The sequence below is a fragment of the Danio rerio genome, chromosome 4 (genome assembly GCF_052040795.2).
Source record: "Danio rerio strain M-AB ecotype USA chromosome 4, GRCz13ab, whole genome shotgun sequence".
In the NCBI taxonomy this organism is placed as follows: domain Eukaryota; kingdom Metazoa; phylum Chordata; class Actinopteri; order Cypriniformes; family Danionidae; genus Danio; species Danio rerio.
The window spans coordinates 39573673-39583288 of record NC_141024.2 but is presented as its reverse complement, the minus strand read 5'-3'; the positions used below and the strand labels follow the sequence as shown (position 1 = coordinate 39583288).

General features: G+C 42.4%; 2 non-coding genes across 2 annotated transcripts; both read right to left on the bottom strand.

The window, feature by feature from the left end:
* Positions 1 to 4292: 4292 nt before the first annotated feature.
* On the bottom strand, positions 4293 to 4364 carry trnap-cgg (transfer RNA proline (anticodon CGG)). Its single transcript has one exon. It is a non-coding gene; the product is annotated as a tRNA-Pro (tRNA).
* A 1806-nt stretch (positions 4365 to 6170) lies between these two features.
* On the bottom strand, positions 6171 to 6242 carry trnap-agg (transfer RNA proline (anticodon AGG)). Its single transcript has one exon. It is a non-coding gene; the product is annotated as a tRNA-Pro (tRNA).
* Between the last annotated feature and the right edge of the window lie 3374 nt (positions 6243 to 9616).

Genomic DNA, 9616 nt, shown 5'->3' with positions numbered 1-9616 from the left:
CTCTCTGCTGAATTTCTGTGTTTTTCCTATTTCTCTCTCCTATTTGGCATTTTCTTTTTACAAATGACAGCATTTTACTCTCTCACTTAAACTTTACACAATCACTTGTATAATACTGTGTATAATACTGTGTTTTTACTGAACCAAACAAATGGTTAATTAATGAAACACATTTTTGACACTAGTTTAAATCATGTTATAATGAAAACAATAATAAAAAAAATCACGAACTCACCAAGGAAATCATTCAAAATCAAAGCGAAAAACCAGGAAAACTCCAGGTGGCACTCGTGTGCAGATTTCACTCACAGATACAAATCTTGTTTTTTTCTCTCAATCCTTCATTAAAAATATATGATAGAAATCATTTCAGCATCTTATTAATGGTTAATTTTTACAGTTAATACACATTTAAAACATTAAAAGATATAAATCTAATAGTTTTCTACTGTTATTAATATAACAACTTACATCTCTGCATTCCCTTGCGAACACTGAATCACCATAGCAATGGTAAACACAAGCTAACAGACAGAGATTTGTTATTGTTTGTAAAGCTGATCTGCTGCTATAGTCTAAGGCACGATGATGTTCTTCTAAAGCACTATTCCCTTGAATGCTGTATAATACTCTATTATGAATTATTTATATAAATACATAATTTTAATATATAATATTTAATCGAGTATTCTGCCAATGTTTTTTTTTTCATATTTATAAGGGTGTTTCTATTTGCTCTATTGCTGTGTACTACCCACTAGTAACCTGGGTTACAATTGACTATATATAAATCAGTTGACATTATTAAGGCATGTATTGGGTAAAATTGCTACTTTTTACTGTCATTCATTGTGTTTTGGTCATTATCAATGCACTGTCACTTTAATTGAGCGTGAGCAGCGCGTCAAAAATAGACCCGGCGTCGAAACTATCGCTGCACTGCTGCTTCAGCGACGCTCACGCCTCGCTCTGACGCGCTGCTACTGTGTGCATTGTGAAAGCTCTAATCTGTTAACATGGACGCCGAAAAAATACGCTCTGCTCACGCGCTGCTGGCGCTTGCGGTGTGAAACAGCCGTTAGTCTTAACACTAAAAGAAAAAACCTCTGGATACGATACTTCCAAATGCAGTTTCATCTAAGACAGTGCGGGTGAAGCAAAATTTACTATGCTTTCTACTCAGTTACTTTGCACATGCATAAAGAGGCTCTTGTATGACAAATCCAAAATGCGTGATCTTAACAATAGATGGCAGTCACTTTTGCCCTAAACCACAGGTTGCCTTCGAGTCATTCCTCAAGTCCACTCGGCCCTACACTGTTTTATAATCTTCCTTATTTAAAACAGCTCAATTAAGTCATCGGCTTTATTGTAGAGTACCCCTAGTATCTGAGCCTGCACTGCGCAATGAAAGAAAAAAGCAAAACGGGATGGACAGATGCCTGAAATGTTGGAAACGCACCACACCTTAAGTCAGTGAAGAAAAAGGGCAAAGCTTGCAACTCTTGTGGGACTCGAACCCAAAACCTTTAAATGACTCGGCTCACAGCCAAGAAGTCCAATGCGCTTTCCATTATCTTAGATTAAATGATTTCCATTTTCCGAGCTGAAAGTGGGTTTGGATGTAATGTAACTGGAGGTTCCAAAAAACACTTAACACATGATAAAGGATAGATTAAATAAAAAAAATTAATGCATTTTTTGCTTTGATCTTGAACAGAGGCCAGGTTACCGGTCAAGTTTGAGACATGATCATCCAGACTCTAAAAGACCACATCCATCTGGTCAGCATTTTCTGCATCCTGACATGCTGTTTTTTGTTGTGTATTTTTTTCTTCTTCGATTTTTGTTATCGGGCAAATGTCTCTTACAATTAATTTTTGTGGTGCTGTGGCTTAGCTGGTCAAAGTGCCTGTCGTGTAAACAGGAGATCCTGGGCTCAAATCCCAGCAGCGCCTTAGTTCAGGTTGGTGCGTGTGCTTTTTTCATAGAGCTTAATGAAATAAATTATAAAACTGTATAGCTTTGAGGCATAATGGATAGTGCGACAAATTGAATTACATTTGAGAGCTCATCTGATTCACAACTAGTTTACTGCACACCCATGTTTTTTAGTTGTTTATCTCCCTCTCCATAATCTCCATTCCTCAAACCTATTGAGGATTTTTTTCCTGCCTGTAGATGAAAAGTGTATGACCGAAATCCAAACACACCTATACCCCTTCTCCAAGCTATAGCAGTTGATGCTTTTCATGGCTGGATTTGTCATGCAAGGTTACATTTCCCCCACTGCTTGGCCACACCAAAACAGAAAAGAGAATGCAGTATAGCTGTTTTTTTATTTATTTATTTATGTATTTTCTGTAACTGTATTTAGTAAACACTTCTGTTGATGGTATATGTAGACCACATTTTCTGCAACTTTGTGTTGGTTGGGATCAACACTTTGTACGCTGTTTTTGTGGGGAAAATACAGTAAAATATATTCGGTATTTGTTTGTTTTGTATAAAAACAATTTTCAGAAAAATTTTACAATGCACTTCTGTAGGTCTATGTACTGTCTGTAGTAAGTGTAACACTGAACTGAAAAAGGCTAACAGAAAGTCATTATGATGAATAGAGAAGAAGTCGTCATAGTGTTTTACATTAAGCACATTAGTGTTTAACTTATCTTATGAATGTCTGTTAATGTGATGGCTTGTGTGTGTCATTTGAAAACAAAATACCATTTTGAGAAGAAATCACATTGTTTTGAACGTATAGTTTCATTTTGCAGAAGAATTGAAGAGTTTTGCCCAATGTGTGTGTGTTTTGGGATTTGTGTGTAGAGTTCTGACAATATGAAACATGCTTTCAGAAATTGTGTGTAAACAACTGGAAAAAACTGGAAACAAACTCTTTGGTTGTCATTTTAAGACCTCCAGGAACAGGTTTGGTGACCCCTGGCTTAAAAGCATAGTTCACTCAGAAAGCAACTTTACAGGGCAACACTATCTGCTGACGAACTGGCATTCTCAGAAAAAAGGCCTCTTACAAAACACCCTTACAAAAAACGCCCTTACAAAACAGCAGACAACTGTAAGGGCTCAACCGAAATTTGAATCTGGGATTTATCATGGCATGAACGAGAATCATACTCCTAGAGAACCATGCCACTATGCAAAGGAATGTTTTATGTGCCGACAATATCTGCTGACAAACTGGAATTCTTCGAAAAACGTTTTTTATGAAAGCCATATTGCCCTGTTAAACAACAGAGAAACTGCAAGGACTCATCCGGGATTTGAACCCGGGACCTCTCATACCCAAAGTGAGAATCATACCCCTAGACCAACTAGCCATAAAAGCTTGCATATTTCACAAGACATCAGAAGCAACAGATGGTCAGAAGTCCTTATCTAACAAACATTGAAGCAGGGCTTTTGCTTCTTTTGAACCCGGAACTTCTGCAATGGTTCGTCCAGGCTTTGAAAACGGGACCTCTCTCACCTTATGCGAGAATCAAGCCCGTAGACCAACGAGCAACTGCAAAACAGCCACTTTACATGGCAACACTATCTGCTGACAAACCGGCATTCTCAGAAAAAAGGCCTCTGTGTAAGCCACAACGCCCATACAAAACAAAAGACAACTGTAAGGGTTCAACTGAAATTGGAACCCAGGATTTCTCATGGCATGAACGAGAATCATACTCCTAGACCAGCAAGCCACTATGCAAGAAATATTTTATGTGGCGACACTATCTGCTGACAAATTGGAATTCTTTGAAAGACGTTTTTACGAAAGACATAATGCCCTGTAAAACACAGTACACTTGCAAGGGCTCATCCGGTAATTGAACCCGGGTCCTCTCTCAACCGAAGCAAGAATCATACCCATAGACCAATGAGCCACTAAATTGAGACAATTTCACAAGACGTCAGATAGTCAGAAATCTTTCTCTAACGAATCAAGGGCACCCTAAGTGAGAGTCAAACCCCTAGACCGCCGAGCCACTGCAAAACAGCAACTTTATATGGCAACACTATCTGCTGACAAACTGGCATTCTCAGAAAAAAGGCCTCTGTGTAAGCCACAACGACCTTACAAAACAGCAGACAACTGTAAGGGCTCAACCGAAATTTGAATCTGGGATTTCTCATTGCATGAACGAAAATCATACGCCTAGACCAGCAAGCCACTATGCAAAGGAATGTTTTAGGTGGCGACACTATCTGCTGACAAACTGGAATTCTTCGAAAGACATTTTAATGAAAGACAAAGTGCCCTGTAAAACACATGACACCTGCAAGGGCTCGTCCGGGATTTGAACCCGGGACCTCTCACACCCGAAGCGAGAATCATACCCCTAGACCAACGAGCCACTGCAAAACAATAACTTTATATGGCAACACTATCTGCTGACGAACTGGCATTCTCAGAAAAAAGGCCTCTGTGTAAGCCACAATGCCCTTACAAAACAGCAGACAACTGTAAGGGCTCAACCGAAATTTGAATCTGGGATTTCTCACGGCATGAACGAAAAGCATACTCCTAGACAACCAAACCACTATGCAAAGGAATGTTTTATGTGCCGACGCTATCTGCCGACAAACTGGAATTCTTCGAAAATTGTTTTTTTATGAAAGCCATAAAGCCCAGTAAAACAACAGATCAATTGCAAGGGCTCATCCGGGATTTGAACCCGGGACCTCCCGCACCCTTAGCGAGAATCCTACCCCTAGACCAACGAGCCACAAAAGCTTGAATATTTCACAAGACATCAGAAGCAACAGATGGTCAGAAATCCTTATCTTACAAACATTGAAGCAGGGCTTTTGCTTCATTTGGACCCGGGACTTCTGCAATGGTTCGTCCAGGCTTTGAAAACAGGACCTCTCGCACCTTATGCGAGAATCAAGCCCGTAGACCAACGAGCAACTGCAAAACAGCCACTTTACATGGCAACACTATCTGCAGACAAACTGGCATTCTCAGAAAAAAGACCCTTGTGTAAGCCACAACGCCCTTACAAAACAAAAGACAACTGTAAGGGTTCAACTGAAATTTGAACCTAGGATTTCTCATGGCATGAACGAGAATCATACTCCTAGACCAGCAAGCCACTATGCAAGAAATATTTTATGTGGCGACACTATCTGCTGACAAATTGGAATTCTTTGAAAGACGTTTTTACGAAAGACATAATGCCCTGTAAAACACAGTACACTTGCAAGGGCTCATCCGGTAATTGAACCCGGGTCCTCTCTCAACCGAAGCAAGAATCATACCCATAGACCAATGAGCCACTAAATTGAGACAATTTCACAAGACGTCAGATAGTCAGAAATCTTTCTCTAACGAATCAAGGGCACCCTAAGTGAGAGTCAAACCCCTAGACCGCCGAGCCACTGCAAAACAGCAACTTTATATGGCAACACTATCTGCTGACAAACTGGCATTCTCAGAAAAAAGGCCTCTGTGTAAGCCACAACGACCTTACAAAACAGCAGACAACTGTAAGGGCTTAACCGAAATTTGAATCTGGGAATTCTCATTGCATGAACGAAAATCATACGCCTAGAGCAGCAAGCCACTTTGCAAAGGAATGTTTTAGGTGGCAACACTATCTGCTGACAAACTGGAATTCTTCGAAAGACATTTTAATGAAAGACATAGTGCCCTGTAAAACACATGACACCTGCAAGGGCTCGTCTGGGATTTGAAGCCGGGACCTCTCACACCCGAAGCAAGAATCATACCCCTAGACCAACGAGCCACTAAATTGAGAGAATTTCACATGGCCTTAGAAGCATCAGATAGTCAGAAAACTTTCTCTAATGAATCAAGGGCACCCTAAGCGAGAATCATACCCCTTGACCAACGAGCCACTGCAAAACAGTAACTTTATATGGCAACACTATCTGCTGACGAACTGGCATTCTCAGAAAAAAGGCCTCTGTGTAAGCCACAACGCCCTTACAAAACAGCAGACAACTGTAAGGGCTCAACCGAAATTTGAATCTGGGATTTCTCACGGCATGAACGAAAAGCATACTCCTAGACAACCAAACCACTATGGAAAGGAATGTTTTATGTGCCGACACTATCTGCTGACAAACTGGAATTCTTCGAAAATTGTTTTTTTATGAAAGCCATAAAGCCCTGTAAAACAACAGAACAAATGCAAGGGCTCGTCCGGGATTTGAACCCAGGACCTCTCGCACCCTAAGCGAGAATCATACCCCTAGACCAACGAGCCACAAAAGCTTGATTATTTCACAAGACATCAGAAGCAACAGATGGTCAGAAGTCCTTATCTTACAAACATTGAAGAAGGGCTTTTGCTTCATTTGGACCAGGGACTTCTGCAATGGTTCGTCCAGGCTTTGAAAACGGGACCTCTCGCACCCTATGCGAGAATCAAGCCCGTAGACCAACGAGCAACTGCAAAACAGCCACTTTACATGGCAACACTATCTGCTGACAAACCGGCATTCTCAGAAAAAAGGCCTCCGTGTAAGCCACAACGCCCATACAAAACAAAAGACAACTGTAAGGGTTCAACTGAAATTGGAACCTAGGATTTCTCATGGCATGAACGAGAATCATACTCCTAGACCAGCAAGCCACTATGCAAGAAATATTTTATGTGGCGACACTATCTGCTGACAAATTGGAATTCTTTGAAAGACGTTTTTACGAAAGACATAATGCCCTGTAAAACACAGTACACCTGCAAGGGCTCGAGTGACGTCACTGACGTCACTGTCTCCGTTCGGTCGCCTACTGCGTTTTCTTGAAGTTTGGACTCGCTATTAACTCGCAATTTAAATCTTAATCATAAAATTCTTCCTCATTCGCTAACTATTTTTCTCTCCTACTTAGGGTGAACAAACCCTTAATACATTTATACAAACAAAACTGCTTTAAAACGGTCTGTCCCTCGAGCATCTGCCTGTTGTTTGTAGATTTAGCCTGCTAGCGCCGCTGGTCAGCTAAAGCTACCAACCTCTTTTACCATACACTTTTGACATACTGGCTTTGCTCTTTACCCCGTAAAATGTCGCTTGCGTCTCTGTCCTTGTGTGGAGGAGAAGCATCGATGGAGGCGTTGGAGCTGGAGCTGGAAGAAGTGGAGTCCCAGACCCGGGCACATCTGATGAGGTGGACGCGGCTGCAGGAACAACTGCTTGTTGTGCCTAACGCTAAGGCCGCCTCATCATCTAAGGTACGTGGAAATTACAACCACATCATTCCCTCTACCTCAACCCGCGTCCTTCTCTGTCCAGGCCCAGCGCACCCGGGGCGCGGCTTGGCCAGGCGTCGTTCACGCCGACACCCGGCTACCACGGCGCCTGGGTGCAGCCGCGTAAGGTGCTTGCCAGATCCTGGGGCAGAACGTCTCCTCCTCACGTTTTCGAGATCTCCACCGAGAACCGCTTCTCCCCTCTCCGCGAGTCGGATCCCGATGTGGCCATCATCGGTGACTCGATTGTTCGTCACGTCCGTGCCGCCTCCTCAAAAGGTAATAAAGTACGTACTTTCTGCTTTCCTGGTGCCCGTGTGAGAAATATTTCTACACAGATTCCAACCATCCTGGGTGCTGCCGAGAGCCCTGGTGCCGTTGTCCTCCACATTGGGACAAACAATACCGGGCTCAGGCAGTCGGAGATCCTGAAGAAGGATGGAAATTTACATGCTACCTCTGGGAGACATTATTAGAAGACATGGGATCAGCTTTCACTGCTATGCAGATGATACTCAATTATATATTTCAACTAAACCTGACGAGACGTCTAAACTTTCTAAACTAACTGAGTGTATCAAAGACATCAAAGACTGGATGAGCAACAATTTTTTTCTCTTAAACTCCGACAAAACAGAATTATTACTTATTGGGCCTAAATCTTGCACACAGCAGATCTCGCAACTCAATTTACAATTAGAGGGATACAAAGTTAGTTTTAGCTCTACTATAAAAGATTTGGGTGGAACTTCCGGTGACGTCATGTGGCTAGTAGTAGCTTGAAGAAATTGCTCCGTTCAAAATGGCATCATCCCTGAGAGGTAAGGGATCGCAAAAACAGGAACAACTTAAGGACAAGGGGGACAACCTGAAACAGTTGACTCTGAAACAAGCCTCGTGTTCACCGGCGGTTGCAGATGCTAGCCCGCATGACTCTGGGTCAAGAATATTGGAGGAACTCGAGAAAATGAGGAAAGATAACCAAGAGGGACAAACGCAAACTCAGCTCTCCTTAACGAGATTAGAAACGGCTTTTAAAGGACTAAAAGATGACGTGACAAATTTGGAAAAGAGAACCTCGGAGGCGGAGGACCGTATTAGCGCTAACGAGGATACTGTGAAGCGCCATGAGCAGGCCATCCGACACCTGTTGCAGCGCGACATGCACCTGACTGGGCGCTGCGAGGACATGTAGAACAGACTACGGAGAAACAACCTGAGAATTTACCGTGTGCCAGAGGGAAGTGAAGGAACAGATGTAAAACTTTTCGTACAAGAGATTCTTAAATCTGTCCTTCAACTACCTCCAGAGATGAGCATTAGCATCGAGTGAGCCCACAGAGCACTTACCGCCAGACCTAAAAACCCAGACGCTGCCCCGCAATCCCTGATTGTGAAGTTTCTGGACTACTCCGTCAAAGAGTCTATTCTAAGGAAAGCATGGGAGCAAAAAAAAAGTGATGTATAAAGAAGGACAAATATACTTGGACCACGACTTCTCACCCGAATTGCAGAAGAAAAGATCGCTTGTGCATGACGCAGTTAAGCAGCTGCGAACGAAGAACATCAGAGCCAGGTGTATTTTTCCTGCACAGCTGAGAGTGGGCCTAGAAGACGGTGAGAAAATCTTTCCGACGATGGCAGATGCTCAACCTGTACTTGAGAAGATGGGGGTGAAGGTGCGCGTGGACGAGAGGGAGCGGCTGGAAGCGGAGCTGTCCAAACGCGGATGGAGCACTGCGGGAGCGAAAGCATGGAGCGGCCCTCAAACACGTTCATACGCAGGGATTGAATCCTTTTTCACCACAAAGGAGTGAGATGTTTCTTCTTTTCTTTTTCTTTTTTCATTTAGTGTTTCTTTGCCGAGTACATCTCATGTTTGAGACTGATACGTTTTAACGCTGGACGGGGCGGGATTAAAAACGAGTGGAGTTTCATCCTTCCACGGCTTGGCGTGCAACAGACTGCCCTAAGAACCGGACGCAGCGACGCAAAACGTTTAGTTTCGTTTTCCACGGAGGACCAGTCACCATCCTCTGCCCAGGAAACATCGGGGACTGGATTTTTCAGGTTTGATAACTGACTGATCCAGTCTGGTATGTGGAAGTCTACATTGTTCTGTTCACTTTTGTTCTGTTATGTTCTTAATGTTCTTTATGTCCTGAGATTGAAAATAAGCCAATCCCTACTAATATGTAAAAAACATTTTTCGTTTTGCTCTATGAGGAATAAGTTCATAGTACAAGATGAACAATCTAATTTGTGTTAATTATAATGTTAAAGGGCTGTGTAGCCCCATTAAGAGGAAAAAATATTCAACCAATTAAAGAAATTTAACTGTGCTATAGCTATGCTTCAGGAGACTCATCTTTCAGAAAAGGAACATT